The 17,153-nt window shown below is 43.2% G+C and overlaps 1 long non-coding RNA gene across 1 annotated transcript; it reads right to left on the bottom strand.

Moving 5' to 3' along the window:
- Positions 1–5,662: 5,662 nt before the first annotated feature.
- On the bottom strand, positions 5,663–9,687 carry LOC144892051 (uncharacterized). Its single transcript, XR_013623366.1, has 3 exons — positions 9,624–9,687; positions 8,255–8,381; positions 5,663–5,679 (listed from the first exon to the last, which is right to left on the bottom strand). It is a non-coding gene; the product is annotated as an uncharacterized LOC144892051 (long non-coding RNA).
- Positions 9,688–17,153: the final 7,466 nt, after the last annotated feature.

Genomic DNA, 17,153 nt, shown 5'->3' on the forward strand with positions numbered 1-17,153 from the left:
ACTCACACAAAAACAGCCGCTGGGTTTGGGGGAAGTGACGTCACTTCCCAGAGCACTATGGGAGCGAGCGGTCATTTTTATGACATCACTTTCTCTCCGCACTCGACAGGGCAATCAAAGAGGAATTTTCTCCTTCCCATAATTGTTTGTCTGTGCTTTATTTTTGTACATTTTTGAACATTTATGAAAAATTTGAAAATCTCTGAAAGCACTCAACAAAAAATAAAATCTTAAAATTCTAAAATCTTTGTTTAAATGTCAAAGTAAAAAAATGGAAACTTGGCACATATCAACTCCCCATGAGGTATATAAGGTGATAACAATGATGTCATTGGTGAAGTGGTATGCCATCCATAAATGGTTGAATCAAAATCCTTATCTGAATAATCTGAAACTTCATATATCTGACCTATGATCCGATGTGAGTGAAGAATTTAATTTATGATGTCATTGGTCACGTGATCTGGCAGCCATATTGGATTGAAAAAAAAAGTAAAATATCTTCTCCAGAACTGCTTAACAAATCGATGCGAAACTTCATACATATGAGTGACCAGCCCGCATGGGAAATATAGTCTGAAAAAAGATAACATTAATCTTCATTGACGCAATTTATGCACAAAAGTGGTTGTTAAATATCCAAATAATCAATCAATAATCAACAAAGCTATGGATAATGGCAATGCCTATGACATAATAGGTTGCATGGATGATACAGGTATACGGACCATAATGGCAGTGGGCCACAAGAGTAGTGTTTTCAGTTAACAATGGTATTTTTGTTCAGAATAAGCACGCGAGGCAAGACTTTGCGTTATACCAAGTGTAGTTGTGGTTTTAAAATCCTTTGGTATGACTTGGCCAAGGATCAAAACCGACGATCTCCCAGACTCGGAGCAGATGCTCTAACCATTCTGCCACTGATTCTGGTTCCAGTTCGTGTTTGAAGATGTAAACATATACTTGCCAATCTGATTTTAAAACTTTGAGATTTCATTTGGAAATTCCTCTCTTTTATACAAGACAAATACTATTTTAAGGTCAGTTACCTTTCAACAACAACAACAATGACATTACGAAGTTAGCTCTCCTCTTCTCCATGAGGGGCAATGCTGTTAAGTACTAAGACAGCAGAGCGCATACCTCCGCCAGGCTGAATAGTTTACGTGTGTATTCCACTCATCCGCAGCCGGACGTACACCAAAATCCAATTGGCTTGTTATTGTTACCTACTCAACTCATCTACCAAGTTCTCATCATCCATCCAAAACATTTTGAAATATCATTATATATGTACAGTCACGTGAAAAAGTAAGTACACGCCATGTAAAGTTTTGACTTTTTCAACATATTTCAACATACAGCTATTTGATCTTCACTTCAACAATATTGATAGATAAAGATGATATAATATAACAAATATCATGAAACATTTACATTTTGTAGTCCATTGTATAAATTAAATAAACATAAATGCAAATTTCGCATGTGGAAAAAGTAAGTACACCCTTGGCTCTAATAGGTGGTATTGCCCCCTTTGGCAGAAACAACCTCAAGTAGGCGTTTCTTATAACTGTCTTCCAGTCTCTGACATCGACTGGGAGAAATTTTTCCCACTCCTCCATGCAGACTTCTTTCAGCTGTGTGATGTTTGAGGGGTTTCTTGCATGAACAGCTCGTTTAAAACCCCCCACAACATCTCGATGGGATTTAGATCTGGGCTTTGACTTGGCCATTCCTGAACCCTCCATTTCTTTCTTTTCAGCCATTCCTTGGTGGATGTACCGGTATGTTTAGGGTCATTGTCATGTTGCAAGGTCCACCTTCGGTTGAGTTTCAACTTTCCGACAGATGGCCTCACATTATCCTCAAGCACCCTCTTGTACAATGAAGAATTCATAGTGGATTATTTGATGGTGAGCTGCCCAGGCCCCGATGCAGCAAAGCTGCCCAAACCATAATATTTCCACCATAATGCTTTAGAGTTGGTATCAGGTTCTTGTGGTCAAATGCTGTCTTTGATTTTCGCCAAACATGTCTTCTGGTACTGTGGCCAAACAGCTCTACCTTTGACATCTGTCCAGAGCACATTGTTCCAGAAGTGCTGGTCTTTGCCGAGGTGTTCATTGGCAAACTTTAGTCTTGCCCTGATGTTCTTTCTGGACAGCAAAGGTTTCCTCCTGGCACACCTCCCATGTAGATCAAATTTGTGCAGCCTCTTTCTAATGGTAGACTCGTGCACTTTGACATCAACAGTGGCAAGAGCTACCTGTAGGTCCTGTGATGACATTCTGGGGTTCTTGGAGACTTCTTTCAGCATCTTGCTGTCTGCTCTCGGGCTGAACTTGCTGGGGCGGCCTGGCCTGAACAAGTTGGCAGTTGTTTGGAATCTTCTCCACTTGTAGATGATCTTCCGGGCAGTCGAATGATTGATTTCAATTTGTTTGGAAATCTTTTTAAATCCCTTCCCAGACTCGTGGGCATCCATTACCTTCTTTTTGAAGGCCTCAGAGAGCTCTTTTGATCCAGGCATGGTGACGCCACACACTTCAACAACAAAGAGCAAACCAAACGAAATGTCTGAGGTTTAAATAAGACAGGTTCCTCCAAGATCCTTTCTAACGATGTTCTAATCATTTGCACATGAGCTGATGCACCTGATTCTAATTTTAGGTATTTGAAGTAGTGATAAATGTAGGGGTGTACTTACTTTTTCCACATGCGAAATTTGCATTTATGTATATTTAAATTATACAATGAACTACAAAATGTAAATGTTTCATGATATTTGTTATATTATATCACCTTTATCTATCAATATTGTTGAAATTAAGATCAAATAGCTGTATGTTGAAATATGTTGAAAAAGTCAAAACTTTACATGGGGTGAACTTACTTTTTCACGTGACTGTATATATATTGTTGCAGTTTTGCAATAAAGGCAAACACCCTATAGTTAATTGCATGACAACATGCAGCCTGCAGTAGTTAGTTATTTCTTATTAAATGTAAAGATTAGCTCCCCTCCCAATGTTTAGTAATCCACACCAATATGAGTTGAGTTAGGCAGGATTTCAAACCTCCGTGTGGTTGAGGGAAGACGTTTTCACGTGCAGGAAGGTGTGGCTAAAAGAACAGGCCATGTGACCAACAAGCGACCAATGCCAGATAAGCAGCAGTCAACCAATCAGGTCAAGCCTACGTCACCAGCAAGCGACCAATGAGGGGTCGTGGACACGTCACCGGCAGGCGATCAATGGTGGGTTATAAAACCTCCCCGAATGATAGAGGGAAGGAGGAATGAAACCTTCCGAGAGGGAGGCAAGGCTGAATGACCGCATGTGACCAATCTCGGCCAAAAGGAGGCCGTGGAACCTACGAGAAGAACATTCCACCCGATAAAGGTCCGTGCCCATCGTCATTCGAGCTCTCTCTCAGCGTTCATATTGAAGCTGGCTGTCCAACGTGCTGGTTCGACCTTCCTGCGCTGAAATTCATCCGAGCTGGATCGTCATCCTTGCGGACCTTCAAGCTGCGCATCCTGAACGGCCGTGAGCTGTGCACGGGAACTGCCAGACCAAGTCATCGTCTGCACGTTTCCCGGTACAAAAATAACCGGTGTGCTTCATTCCCTGTGTGTGTGTGAAGGCGCCTGTTGGGATTAGGTTGGGTAAGGATTGTTAAGAATGCCTCTCGTCTCTTTTTCTGTGCCTTATAAATAAAAGGCTGTACATTTTGTTCTTTTCAAACCTGTTCACAACGTCTTTTCCTTCATTGGCTCAGCATCGTCCGAAACCGAATTCGACGAGTCAATCAGGCCCATCAATCACGGAAGATAACGCCACAACCCACACCGTGCGATCCGCTCGGCACACCATAAGGTGTGGGAACGCGAGGGTTCAATACCCGGACTTTCTGGCCGCATGTCTCAAAGGTATTTGGGGTTTAGTGAACAGCAACACTTCGGCGTGTGGCTGGGAGACTGGCGATTGAAGTTGCTTCGCAAGCCATGGACCACGAGTTTAGTCGTGGCTGGCGGCCTGTGGATTCGGGGTCTGAGGGGAAACGGGGTCATAAACCCCCCCCCCCCCCCCCTTAGTACGTCGACAGACCCGGGATCTGCAACAATATATATATATCTATATATCGTTTTTGGCACCATGATCTCTCAATTGTGAGGCATCACTTGAATAATTAAAGAATTCTAGTATCCAAATCAAATGACGTCGTCCTTGTCACACACCCAACCTGTCCAACACGTTTCATCTGAATCCGTCCATAACATTTTGAGATATCCTGCTCAGAGACAGACAGATAGACAAACAAACAAACAAGAAAGGCATCGTGCAGAGCATGATACTTGCAAAATCCACCCCCCCCCTCCCACACCCCTCAAAAAAAAGTTGTCATGGATACATAAACTTGTTCATTTCATTAAGATTAAAATTAACGATCTTAATCAATGCTAAGGTCAATCACGTGAAAATTTAGTTTTTCAAATGAAATTTGATGATTTCATAAGTCAGACCTTGAGTTGACCTTTGACCTTTTTACCTGAAAAATAGTTGGTTTCCCAATTCAGTGATGCACTATGCCATTGATGTTTAATTATCAAGTCCATCGGATGAAAATTGACGATTTTTCAGATGAAAAATGATGATTTTAGAAGTTTGACCTTGAGTTGACCTTTGACCTTGTGACCTTAAAAAGAGTTGTGACAAGTAAACAAACAGACAGACAAACAGATATTATAACAAAGTTGAAAAATCTTCGATTTTGCAAGTAACAGACAGCAGTGCAATCATAATGACCAAAAATAGTTTGCATTCACAACCAAAATGCACATTCATAAAATGTTTTCTATCGATCTTTGATTCTTATTTAACCATATTCACATTTGGCTGTGGAGTATAAATGTAAACACGGCCTTCATCTCCCTGCTTATGAAACAGCGGTGCAGACGCAAGCAGCAGGTCAGTGTTCCCATCACCATCCAGGTCCACATCACACACCTCTGCTCCGAAGTAGGACCCCAGCTGGGATTTGGGAATTATGACACCAGGAAGAATGGATACAAATGGACAAAGAAAGAGGACAGTAATACAAGGCTGCAGTGATGTGAGCAACAAAGTACACATCATGTGATAACATCTGATTATAATTAGATGATAGAATGAGCTTGTCACCAGCAGGTGAAAATCAAGTAAGAGTTAAATTTGGCAAGGTGGTCAAATGCTAGTAAACAGGACAGCAGGGCTTAATGTCCCCTCTAGATGCAGCATATTATATGGTGAAACGCCTTATCTACAGAGCAGCAGGGTGACAGTTTATAGTCAGGTGGGCATTCAAACCCAGCCAAGATATGTCAGAGGCAAGTACGCTATCTCCGAGCTATCCTGATAGCCCTGAAACTCAGAGCCATAACTTGTCCAACAGGCCAAGGCAAAATTTTTGATCCAAATCAATCACAAACCACAAAATTGGCCAAACATCAGTCAAAAGGAATCATTACAATGAGAAAAATATTACCTGAAAACTGGTAAACCTCTGATTGACAGTGATTTTTCCAGATGTTGCGTGAATGTCAAACAAGAAGACACGCCCCTGGTGTTGCCAGCGAGGGGCACCGGACACAACACTCTTTCGCCTTCCACACTGAAACCGTGGTCACAGAGTATCCTGCAAATTACAAGTACTAGTGAGATACCCGTGCTACGCACGGGTGGGAGGCCAGAGGCAAACAGGCAATGCAGATACTGCGAATTCTAAAGCATGAAACCAATAAATTCCACATTCCTGTAGCACCTTCAGTCGCACATCAGACATGGACAGCAAGTTAGTGAAGGACTTCCATGAAAAACGTACCCGTTCACAAACAAACGGGTACGTTCACGTATAGAAACATCGATCATGGGTCCGTGACGAATCTGCATATGGCGATCCGCGAAGTTCACGTTGAGAAAGTAGAAACCATCACGGCATGTCGTCATTTACTTGAACTCGATATCTCTTTTTTTCATTCCAAACAACATAACTCCAATCACAAATTAATCACAAAATAAACTTTTAACAACATTGTTAATGTTTCCTTCATTGTAAAAACTACCAAGTCAACAGTTAAAAGGATTTTGAGCCGATAGGTGTTACGGCCTTGGCAAGATCGATGGAGACAGCGATCTGTTAGCGTATACATCACCAAAATAGCTGTGTGGAATTCTCTCATGTAGAGATTAAACTCACATTGTTTGAACTTTGGCCGAGGTCATTATTTACTTTTAAGGATGTTTATATACGAATCAAAAGGAAGATAATTGGTTTTGGGTCATCCTTTCCGCATATCTCGTGGGATTGTGAGTTGGAGACGACGACCGTGATGGTGGGGAGGGGGTTGGCATTCTCTCAATCAGGGATTCAACCCATGTCCTTATAAAAGGTCTTTGTCCGAGGTCACAGAGTCCAATCGGTGCAGCGATCGGTGCAGCCATTTGTGCGGCACCCAGGAAAATAACGTTATGCGGGAGTCCAAAACTGAAAATGCTGGAGGCCAAAGCTGAAATTGGAAAAACAATATAGCCTATTTTACTCCAGGAGATCCCAGGATTACCCACCCAAATTATCGTTGCAATCGGTTCAGCCGTTTTTGCGGAACCTTCGAACGGACGGACAGACGGACGGACATTTGGTGAATTATAGTAAGATTCAGGATTAGGCATGACTAAGGCTTAAAGTGATAGCAACTAAGTCAAGTTCCTCTAAAATCCCTGAAACTGCCTGAAATATCTTCTGAAACAGTTGCGGCAACTGGATTACAGTAATATTGGTAGTAGAAATGTACGATTTATTTATCTTCTGTTGTCGAATTTATGGGCCGCAGATGGCATTTGAGGCTTGGGTACCTTGGGTGTCTTGCAGGTGTCTTGCCTCCGCAGGCAGGAGGTACCTTGGGTGTCTTGCCATCGGTTTCCACTCCAACAATCAATAGCATACTTTTTCTTTTTTGAACCCACTCTTTCTTTGTTGAACCCACACTTTCTTTTTTGAACCCTCTCTTTCTTTTTTGAACCCACTCTTTCTTTTTGAACCCACTCTTTCTTTTTTGAACCTAGTCTTTCTTTTTGGAACATACTCTTTCTTTTTGAACCGACTCTTTCTTTTTTGAACCTACTCTTGCTTTTTTGAAAAGTGCCATGATATATTTAATATCCATGAATGTCCATGGATTCAACAGATAGCTTTACAACGCTTCCTAATAAAGAGGATACTTTGTGATGCAATGGTTGGCTGCCCTGAAATACGGTTGTGTCTACTGTGTGTATTCCAAACTGAAGACACCACAAAGTAGTTAGTACGGCTGTCCAGCAGGCAAGGTTCAGGTTCAACCGCATAGTGGTCTTCATAGTATGCCAAACGTTAAGTACTCCCAAGGTAAAGCGGCATTGTCTTACTGCAAAATGCAGATGAAGAGCCCTGACGTAGTTCTCATTTCCACCTTGTGTGTTACACTAGGAGTGGTCTGGTGGATTTGCATGTAAAGTTATCCAACCTAATGCAATTATTTTTTGATTTTTTTTTTAATTATAAAGATGAGGTCGCATCACCGGAACGTGAACAATAACCTGTATTATACGTTACTATCCGAGACTTGTAATACCTTACACCATTACCGGACGCTTCACAACAGTCACATCTTGCGCTACCCAACTATATTTCCCCGTTAGTGTTGTGGGTAGAGACCTCATAAGAAAAAGAACTTTCACCAGGCCCTACTATGGTGCACTGTTCTTCCAAAAGTTTTTTTTCTGCATAACTGTAGTTCATAAATATATTTTAATAAGGGGACCAATGTGGATACAACGTAAGCAGAGAATACTACGACTCAGTGTGAGGACTTATCCAGAACCATCATCCTTGCATTAAATTGTAGTAACAAAAATCTGTTTAATTCCTTAAAATTTATAGTAACAGACAAATATGATTGGAAAGTTGGGTTAGGTGGGCCAAGATGCCCCAATGGGAAAGGTGGAGAAAAATGCACCATGCTTAACCCCCAATATACACCCCTTCCCTGGTCCTTTTCTTCAGTTACTGAACATATTTTACATAAAATGTGAACATTCAGGATAATGAACAAAGAACTCGAAACGAGGAGGTTTACAGGAGGATAAATCTTGCCCCACAACAGACACATAAATTCCTACCCTACTATATTTCCCTGTTGGGGTTGTGGATAGAGACTTGCTAAGAAGAAGCTCACCAAGATAGCCATCTTTATCCTCCAGGGACATCGGGGTCTTCTTTCCAACAACCATTGCTCTGGGAGTTTTGTTAATAACAGCTCCTCTCCATTCATAAGCTCCAGGAGCTCCAAGCATTAGATCATCCTGAAAATGAACCATGGAAATGGATTACATCATGCAGGCCTAGCAGAATATTAAGTAAGACAAAGGTCACCACCCTTGTTACTTTCTATTTCTCGAATGTATTTTTTTCACTTTCACTCCACCACCTTATGTACATCTACCATATAAAACACAGTGCGTTTGTGTATTTGTACAGATGTCTGCCCCCTCATAAAGGTAGGTTTTAAAGACCAATGTTATAGCACGAACGTGTGTTCATTGCGGTTTATTTTTGAGGATAAAACAAACTCGAAAAACATTTTCCATAAAAGAGTAATTATGTCTCTTCTACTGGAATTATAGACGGTGGTTTGCAAACCGAGCCTCAAGGGCGGTGTACAGAAGTGTTTTTTTTTTTATAACAATAAATACAAGGCGCAGGGAGGTGAAATTCGCTGCACGTGATGTGCAACGCACACAGAGTAAAATGAGTGTTAATTTACATCCGTATGATGTCCAATAAATAAAGAAGATATAAGCACACCGATATAGGCCAAGGCTTCAGACTTTGGCACGCTCACGACACTGCACCATTTAATAAACTGTTCCAACCTGCAATTTTTGACGGGCTTTTATACAAGTAAAACAAAAATGGAGATTGGAGGCCCATACTCTTTACAAAATTTTAGGGAGTTCCCCACAAGTCGAGAAACCTTTCAAGGCTAGAACCAATCCTGGGTGACTCTGTCACTCTGTCGCCGCGTGTACATGTGATTTTTTTTAACCACGTGACACTTCACACCCAATCGTGGACCACATTGAAGGAAAGATATGGCTGCCCCCAAATACACTACTCACAATAAGTTAGGGCTATTGGCAGGTTCTTCGGTGTGGTTGATTTTGTGTATTAATTATGTTGAAAAAAGTTGTTGGTCCTAATTCTATGGTTATTAATGAGTGTGAAAAAACACAGCATTCTTGATTTCAATACCATAACCCGAACCCCTATAAAAAACATAAACTCACTCCCACAATATCCCTAACTTATTGTGAGTAGTGTAATATATTGGGAAGTGCAATATCACAATTGGTTGTTAAGGTTGCAATATTAAAATTACATCAATATGAATTTTTATGACAATGATCACATCGATATAGTAACCACGAGTTATTGAAATTTGTGTTTTATTGCAGTTAGAAGGGTTCAGATTCTGGTATTCTGCTAAATACAATAATCTAAATTCTCTGTTCTTTGCTCTGTTCTGCTGCAAATGCAATACACACTTTTGATAGGTGTGCACTCAGGCCAGCACTCGCCAGCTCCATCTCAAACGACGTTTCCACATCGCCCACTCCTGAACAAAGACACAATAACAAAATAGTGAGTTGCTTCAACATAGCAAGGTTCAAAATATTGTCAACTTAAATGTCTTTGTTATTCATCTCAATGTCCAATGAATGCTCCGAATGTAAATGTTCGACATGGAATGTGTCAAATACAAGTGTTTAGCCCCCGTTGGACTTCGTCCAAAATGGGGGCTTAGGGATTGGGTCTTGTCCGTGCGTGCGTGTGTCCGCAACCATATCTCGGGCATGTATGGACCGATTTTGTTCATACTTGGCAAAAAGACAACACATGCTGGTATACATATGCACATCATATTGTTACCTCCGCCACCAAAGGTGGATGGAGGTTATGTTTTCACCCCTGTCTGTTTGTCTGTCCGTTTGTCTGCACGTTTGTTTGTGAACAAAATATATCAAAAAGTTGTGGTCGGGTTCAGACGAAATTTGGCAGAGATGTAGCGTATGTGACAAGGACGAAATGATTAGATTTGGTGAAGATCCGGATTCAGATCCGGCCACTGGAATTTTTAAGTGATTCTTCACCATTCAGAGATAGGGCCAAAAATGATACATAGCAGGATATCTCAGAGTTGTGAACGAAACTCGGTAGACCGGTTGGGTGTCTGACAAGGACGATTCGATTCAATTTTGGTGAAGATCTGAATATGGATTCGGATGAATGAATGAATGAATGAATGATCGTTTTAAGGCCATTTTCCCCACTAGAGCGGGGGTTAGCCTTGCGGGCCCCATGACAATCATGCTTCCCTGTTTGAGGCAATGTTTAAATTTTTATGGCCGGATGCCCTTCCTGGCGCCAACCCTTAGTCACCTCTTACGATGCGCAGGGATACGGTGTACCTATTCTAAATCGGGGTACACACCGTGATCATTCATCCCAGCAAACTGGTACTCAATTTGCCGACCTCGGAAGGATGACAGGCTGAGTCAACCCCCCTGGCGTTAATTCAGCGATCGACCGGGATTCAAACCCAGGATCCTAGGATCCCAAGCCGGCACCCTAACCGCTAAGCCAACACCAGGCTATTGCCTGGTTGGCAATTGGCTACTTGCTAACAGAACACACCGACCAAGCTACTTGCTAACGGAACACACCGAGCAAGCTGTATGCTCACGGAACACACCGAGCAAGCTGCATGCTAACGGAACACAACGAGCAAGCTGCTTAATAACAGAACACACCAAGCAAGCTGCTTGCTAACAGAACACACCGAGCAAGCTGCATGCTAACAGAACACACCGAGCAAGCTGCTTGCTAACAGAACACACCGAGCAAGCTGCATGCTAACGGAACACAACGAGCAAGCTGCTTAATAACAGAACACACCGAGCAAGCTGCTTGCTAACAGAACACACCGAGCAAGCTGCATGCTAACAGAACACACAGAGCAAGATGCTTGCTCACGGAACACACAGAGCAAGCTGCTTGCTAACGGAACACACCGGCTACTAGATCCGGCTACTATAATTTTTTAAGTGATTCTTCACCATTGGGAGATAGGGTCAAAAACTATACATAGCAGGATATCTCAAAAAGTTATGGACGGATTTGGACGAAACTTGTTGGACCGGTTGTGTGTGTGACATTTAAGACTCGATTCAATTTTGGTGAAGACCCGGATACGGATCCAGCTAGTAGAATTTTTTTAAAGTGATTCTTCACCAATGAGTGAAGTTATGGATGGATTTGGACGCCTGGCCAAACAGGCGGATGTATGCTCTCTACTGAGTGCCGTTCTAGTTTCACGATGCAATCAAAGATCACCGACTGGCCAATGCTGAACCAATGCTGAACAAGTCCTCAAGCATTTTTCAGACATGCATTTACCGATCTTGTTTCATAAGCATCAGGTCACTTAAAGTCAGAAGGATATCAACCAAGAGAAATGGGAGCAACGTAGCAAGAATATAATGAAGGACTATTGTTGCTCATAAAATCTAGTATCAATACCTCTGTCATCTTTCTTGACGTTAATGTTTCAGCCATAGAGAACATACATGCCTCCACTGTCCTTTACAAAGCTCCAGATTCACACAGCTACTCATCCTCCCACTACTCTGACATCAAAAGTCCAATCGTACAGTACCAAATCCTCAGGTTATGCCATCTGTGCAGCAACGATTCAGACGTCAAATCAAAATCAAATGAGATGTGCAACTTCTTTATTGAGCATGCCTTTCCGACTTCCATTGAGGCAGGTGCACTGGAGCACATCCGCAACACCGATAAAAAAAGGTGGCTTTCCTACCTTCTGACAGGAAAACATAAAATTAAATAAAAAAGATCCCGTTTGCATCAACCTTCGAGTCCCTTCAATCTTGGAGTCAATAACATCATCCAGTTATTTCATAGAAAGATTCTGAAACCACCTCGCGCTTCCCACAACAGCCTCCCATCTTTCAATAGGCGAGCTCTAATGTAGCGGTGAGACCGTCAGATCTGATATGAACATGTGCTCAAATTCCTAATTCTTGCCCGAACTACTTAGTCGAACGTCAAACCTGGCCAGCCAGTTTATGAAAGACTTGGGGCAAAAACCTTCCCTGGCCACCACCACAATAAGTGGGAATAACTGTGGCTGTTGAAGAAAAAATAAGAAGGCTCTGGCTCACCTCTCTTTCAAGTGAGAGATTTGTGGAATTCCATGGTTAAAGGACCATTACCATTTGACCTCCCACCAGGAACGTTTTTAAGTTTTCACGGAGCCGCTGTAACACCTGCCTTTTCATAAAGACAACCACTTTGCTATTGGGACCCAAAAGCAGTATTGTTAAAGTCATGGACCACTTTGAGTGCATCGCCGCGTATGTGTTCCACCCAATCACATGAACCTATCCTCACTCAGCCAATCAGTGAACGCCAATGGACAAACAGACAGCCATCTCTGATATATTTATATACATACATATATATATATATATACATATATATATATATATATGTATATATGTCGAGATCATGCCTTGTGTTGTGCCTCTTATAATTGTGGTTTGCATTTAATAGTGGTTGCTTTGTGAAAAGGATTAAGCTTACTATGTTCCCTCTTGCTTTGAACTATGCATTATTGTCCAACTGTGCCAAGGAATGTAGAAAGATAGTGAAACTGCTTGCTCTGTTAGACCCCCTCGTGAAAACACGTCTTTCTGTCCTTGACCAAAGGCCAGCATGGAAGATAAGTTTTGAGAATGTCACTGTGGTCTTTCTTCCGCATCTTACCCTTTGCTCATGCCAAAGAAGATAGGGTCTCGGTGGGAGATGTCTAGCCCGTTTTCCTTTGTCCGTGCTCATTTTTCAGCGGAGATTTTTTGTATAATTTTGTATATATAAAGAAACTCTGGGTTGCCAATTTTCTAGGAGTGTATGTGGCCATGCTGTTCAATTGTGAATGGTATGACTCTTACACCCTCCACAGCGCTGTGATATTGGTTCATCATTAAATCTTGTTATCCCAGGAACTCAAGGTGTGGAACATGGTTCTATTCTCCAGAGTTTGGTGTCAGAAGTGGGATCCGACTCTGAGCGATATTTGGGAGGCAGACCCTGTGGAGACAGCGGAGAGGCTGGCCAGCACTGATTCGATTAACGTGAGCTTTCATACTGAGGGGTCTTTCCAAATTGAGCTCCGTTCACTCACCCAGGCTGTCTGTTTCCCATTTCGTCGTTCCGTGCTTGGATCACGAACAAATTGGAATCTGGTGTGTAAGTACAGGCCTATTTGGCTCGGGTAACAAGTTGTCTATTGATGAACCAAGAAATGGGGGTCAGTTAGCAAAAAGGGGGGACTTCTTGGTAAAGCCAAGAACTTCCCAGGCAGGGCAGTCTTGAGACAAGATGGAGTTGATGGGGTTGATAGTAACCAGAGAAAGTATTGGCTGCGGACTAACGGAGGGGACCCAAGGAGGATGGCCAGGATAAGTGTTAAGCTAAGTTAAGAAGGGAGAACCCCTTTAGGAAAGCCCTGGCATGGGTGATAAGTTAGACAAGTTAGAAGCGCTATACAAGCATTGACCGCGAGTTAGCGCCGCGGGAGGACCGGATTAGGGAAATATCGGCGCGGTAAACTAAAAGGCAGGATTTTTCGGTGGATGGCCTCGGGGCGCTTCCTTGCGCCTTGTACGCATCACGAGCTGCTTCTTGCAAATGGGGGTCGTGCTGCCGTGCGCTGGGAGCGACCGCCTGGGCGCATGGACGGGAAAATGTTCCGTGCACGTTAATTAAATATCTTAAGGGAGATTAAGGTATGTCGGAGTAATACTCAATCTGAAGTAAACTAGAATGATTTGAGTTCTGGAGACGGAGTGCGTGTATTCAATGCATTCGGGTGGCCGAGTCAGGCGGAAAAAGGATTATAATGAGCCAGGTAAGAAAATGATGCAACCAGCCGCATCGAGTGGTTGCACCTTTATGAAAAACTGAAGTTAAGGGCTTAGAATAAGGGAAAGAATAATGTGCGGAGTTGCCCCATAAGGATGCAGGCCGGCTAGCATGGAGGCCGACGCGATAAGCAGAAGATTGGGAGAGACCCAAAAATCCTGTGAACAGGTGCAGTTGGGATTGAGACGGACGAGTGTGGGAGAGCCGTCCGGAGAGAAAGGCGCATTATGGAACAGGAAGATGCGTGAGTACGGGGGAGAACCCTGCTATGAGGTTGCTTGGAGGATGTGTGCCCAAATGCATTGTGGGCCACTTCAACTTTCCTACACGTGAGTCGTTCATGCCTTGCCAGCAAGGTGCTTCATGCGGTGTACTATGCGCCATGTCGGTATAGTGGTCGCCTGTGAATCCTGCCATGCAATATCATGAGGAATACATTGTTTGATAATGGAATTATAAGAGGAATGCTGAATGAACGTTGATAGTAATGTGAAGTATATTAAATGAGGCGATTGACGTGGTTGAATGTAGGATTTCAAGACAATAATGAATTTCCGGTGCCAACAGGAAGTCTTGGTCTTGTCCATTGTCCATACAATGAATGATGTATAGTGTGGATGAGGTCTCTCTGAATGAGGTGAATGAGGTTGTCTACAGCGGATGAAATAGAGAATGGCAGTTGCAAGACCGAGGTACGGATGTGATGCGGAATGGCAGCTGGACGATGCATCGGCACATTTGTGTTGATCAATGCGCCGGACAATGGCTTTCCAGGCAAGCGATGGTGGTATGATTTAGTTATGAAAATGCATATGGGTCTCAGGGCAGATAATGCGGGACAAGCTGCCCCACAGGCGGATGGGGGAAAGTATTGGAGAAGATAATGTGGGTCGAACACTCATCCGAGGGATGAAAACGGTCGAGGTTTCAACTGTCGGCATGTGATGTGGTTCACGCTGGGCGAATGATGTGTGGATGGGTTGCGTAATGGCTAATGCATCTTGGAGATGCATCGGTGCAAAGACACAGGGAAGGTGCTGAGAGTGGCATGGAGTACGAGTTGGTTGTGGCAGGTGAGAAGGAATGCACACCTGGAATGGAGTGTGCGAACGACGAGTGTGTGCGGTGGTCAGGTGTGTAACGAAGCCTGGGAGCGGAATGAATGTGCGGAAGGTGTGCACCAGGTAAAGGGTGCTGCATGATAGACCACGCCTCCCTAGAAAGGCTGTGGGGAAGTTATTGGTTATTTTGAGGTCCATTTCGCTCCATTTCGGATTTTAGTGAGACCCCTCTTGCAGAGGCAAGTTGTATTTTTTAAGATGACGTCTGTTTTAATTTGTTTTGGGATTTGACTTGGGATTGCGGAATGCGTTGAATAAAGGTAAGAATGACATGTGATGCTGGCGTGTGCCATTTATGGGTGCTGAGTGTACATGACTGGTGAGCGGGCGGCATGTGTGCTGAGTCCAATCGGAAGGATGGATGGTTATGGTTTCACCCGGTCTGTTTATCTGTCTGTCCGGACACAGAGCTCTTGGGGAGAGCCAGGATGGGTTGGGGTGACCAAGATGAATGTGGACAATATATTAATTGTTTGCCATTATGAAAATTTTGCCCTCGATTTGAGACGAAGACATATGGCATTTGCTGTCCGGCTCAGGTTGGCTGGTTTCCTCAGCTCTGGAGGATCAGAGCGGGTGTATATTTCAAGCTGATACTCCTATGACAAATGTTGATACTCCTATGTGATGCGGGGTATGTGTGTGGTGATGGTGTCTGGGGCCTCGGGGTTTGCCCCTGCCTATTTGCCGGTCTGTCTGTCTGTTACATTTGACCCTCAGAAAAGGTTTCGTGAGATTTCAGAATTGGACAGCCCATGTGTTATGACATGCTTGGGTGTCTCAAAAAATTTGCTGGACAGACGTGGTGCGTCAGACAAATCGATTAAATTTTCGTGGGAAAGATGATTGAGAAGGACTTCAAGGGCAGGTGGGTGGTCACCTGCTGTGAATTGTGGTGGAACATTCGAGATGTCCCCTAATACAACGAGGGGACGAATTGGTTTGTAAAATGTGTTGTGCAAGTACTTTCTCTGTGGGTAGCCAAATTCTACCTGGGGTAAGTCCAGGTGGAGAGGGGAGTTGTCTCTGGTGCCTTGCTCCACGGGGCAGTACTATTGTTGTCAAGTCTCATGTAATCTTGATTAACGTATATCTACGGACAAGAGCTGCACTTTATTTTAGTAAGTGACTGGAAAAAAAAAGGTTTGTTTTAAAAGTGCCAGTGGATTTGTTTAGAGTTATGGAGGTCACGGCGTGCTGGGATATCTTTGTGTACAGTTGCTGGCTTGGACTGACTTGTGTGCGGGGGAAAAAGAAAACAATTGGAGCTGTTTCGGAGAAACAGTGGCTTGGTTGGAGGTTGGGATCCAGTATTCTGTTAGCAATCTGAGCAGAATGGATTGCCATTGGGTATTTTTCAAATGATTTTATCAAAATGATGGCTCCTGAGTAAGGGGAGGGAGCAGGGGAAATATATTCACTGTAACAGGTGCATGTGATGCTGTAGGGAGGAATTGGAGGAAATCGGGTTGAATTTAAATTGAAATGAAGATTGGAAAAGTGGATAGGGAAATTGGGTTCTTGACATGCACCAGCGTTGATGGATCATTCATTAGTACCGCAAAAAGGGGGAAGACAGGGAAACATTGCTGCCACCACAATAGCGCTGCACCAGGAAATATCTCTACCATATTTTCGTGAAAAATCCAGATGGGGCCATAACAGTGTATGGGGAAGCGTCGTTAAATGGTAGTAGGTTTAGACAGGTATTGAAAGGGTTCGTGCAATGTCATTTTGGGGGGTAACCATGCTGCAGGTGGTGGGGCAGCCGGGATACAAATGGGGGTCGGCCAATTTAAGGATGTGGATGCGCACACACCTGGAACAAGGCATGTTCCTGAAGCTTAGGTGTAAATGTTGGTTGGAAAGGGGAATGAGTTCTGGGAAAATGAATTCACTTATTGGATGTTGTTGAATCTGTCTGTTTAAGAACATTGGGGCTTGTGGCTC

The sequence above is a fragment of the Myxine glutinosa genome, chromosome 5, assembly GCF_964187855.1.
Source record: "Myxine glutinosa chromosome 5, kmMyxGlut1.1, whole genome shotgun sequence".
In the NCBI taxonomy this organism is placed as follows: Eukaryota; Metazoa; Chordata; class Myxini; order Myxiniformes; family Myxinidae; genus Myxine; species Myxine glutinosa.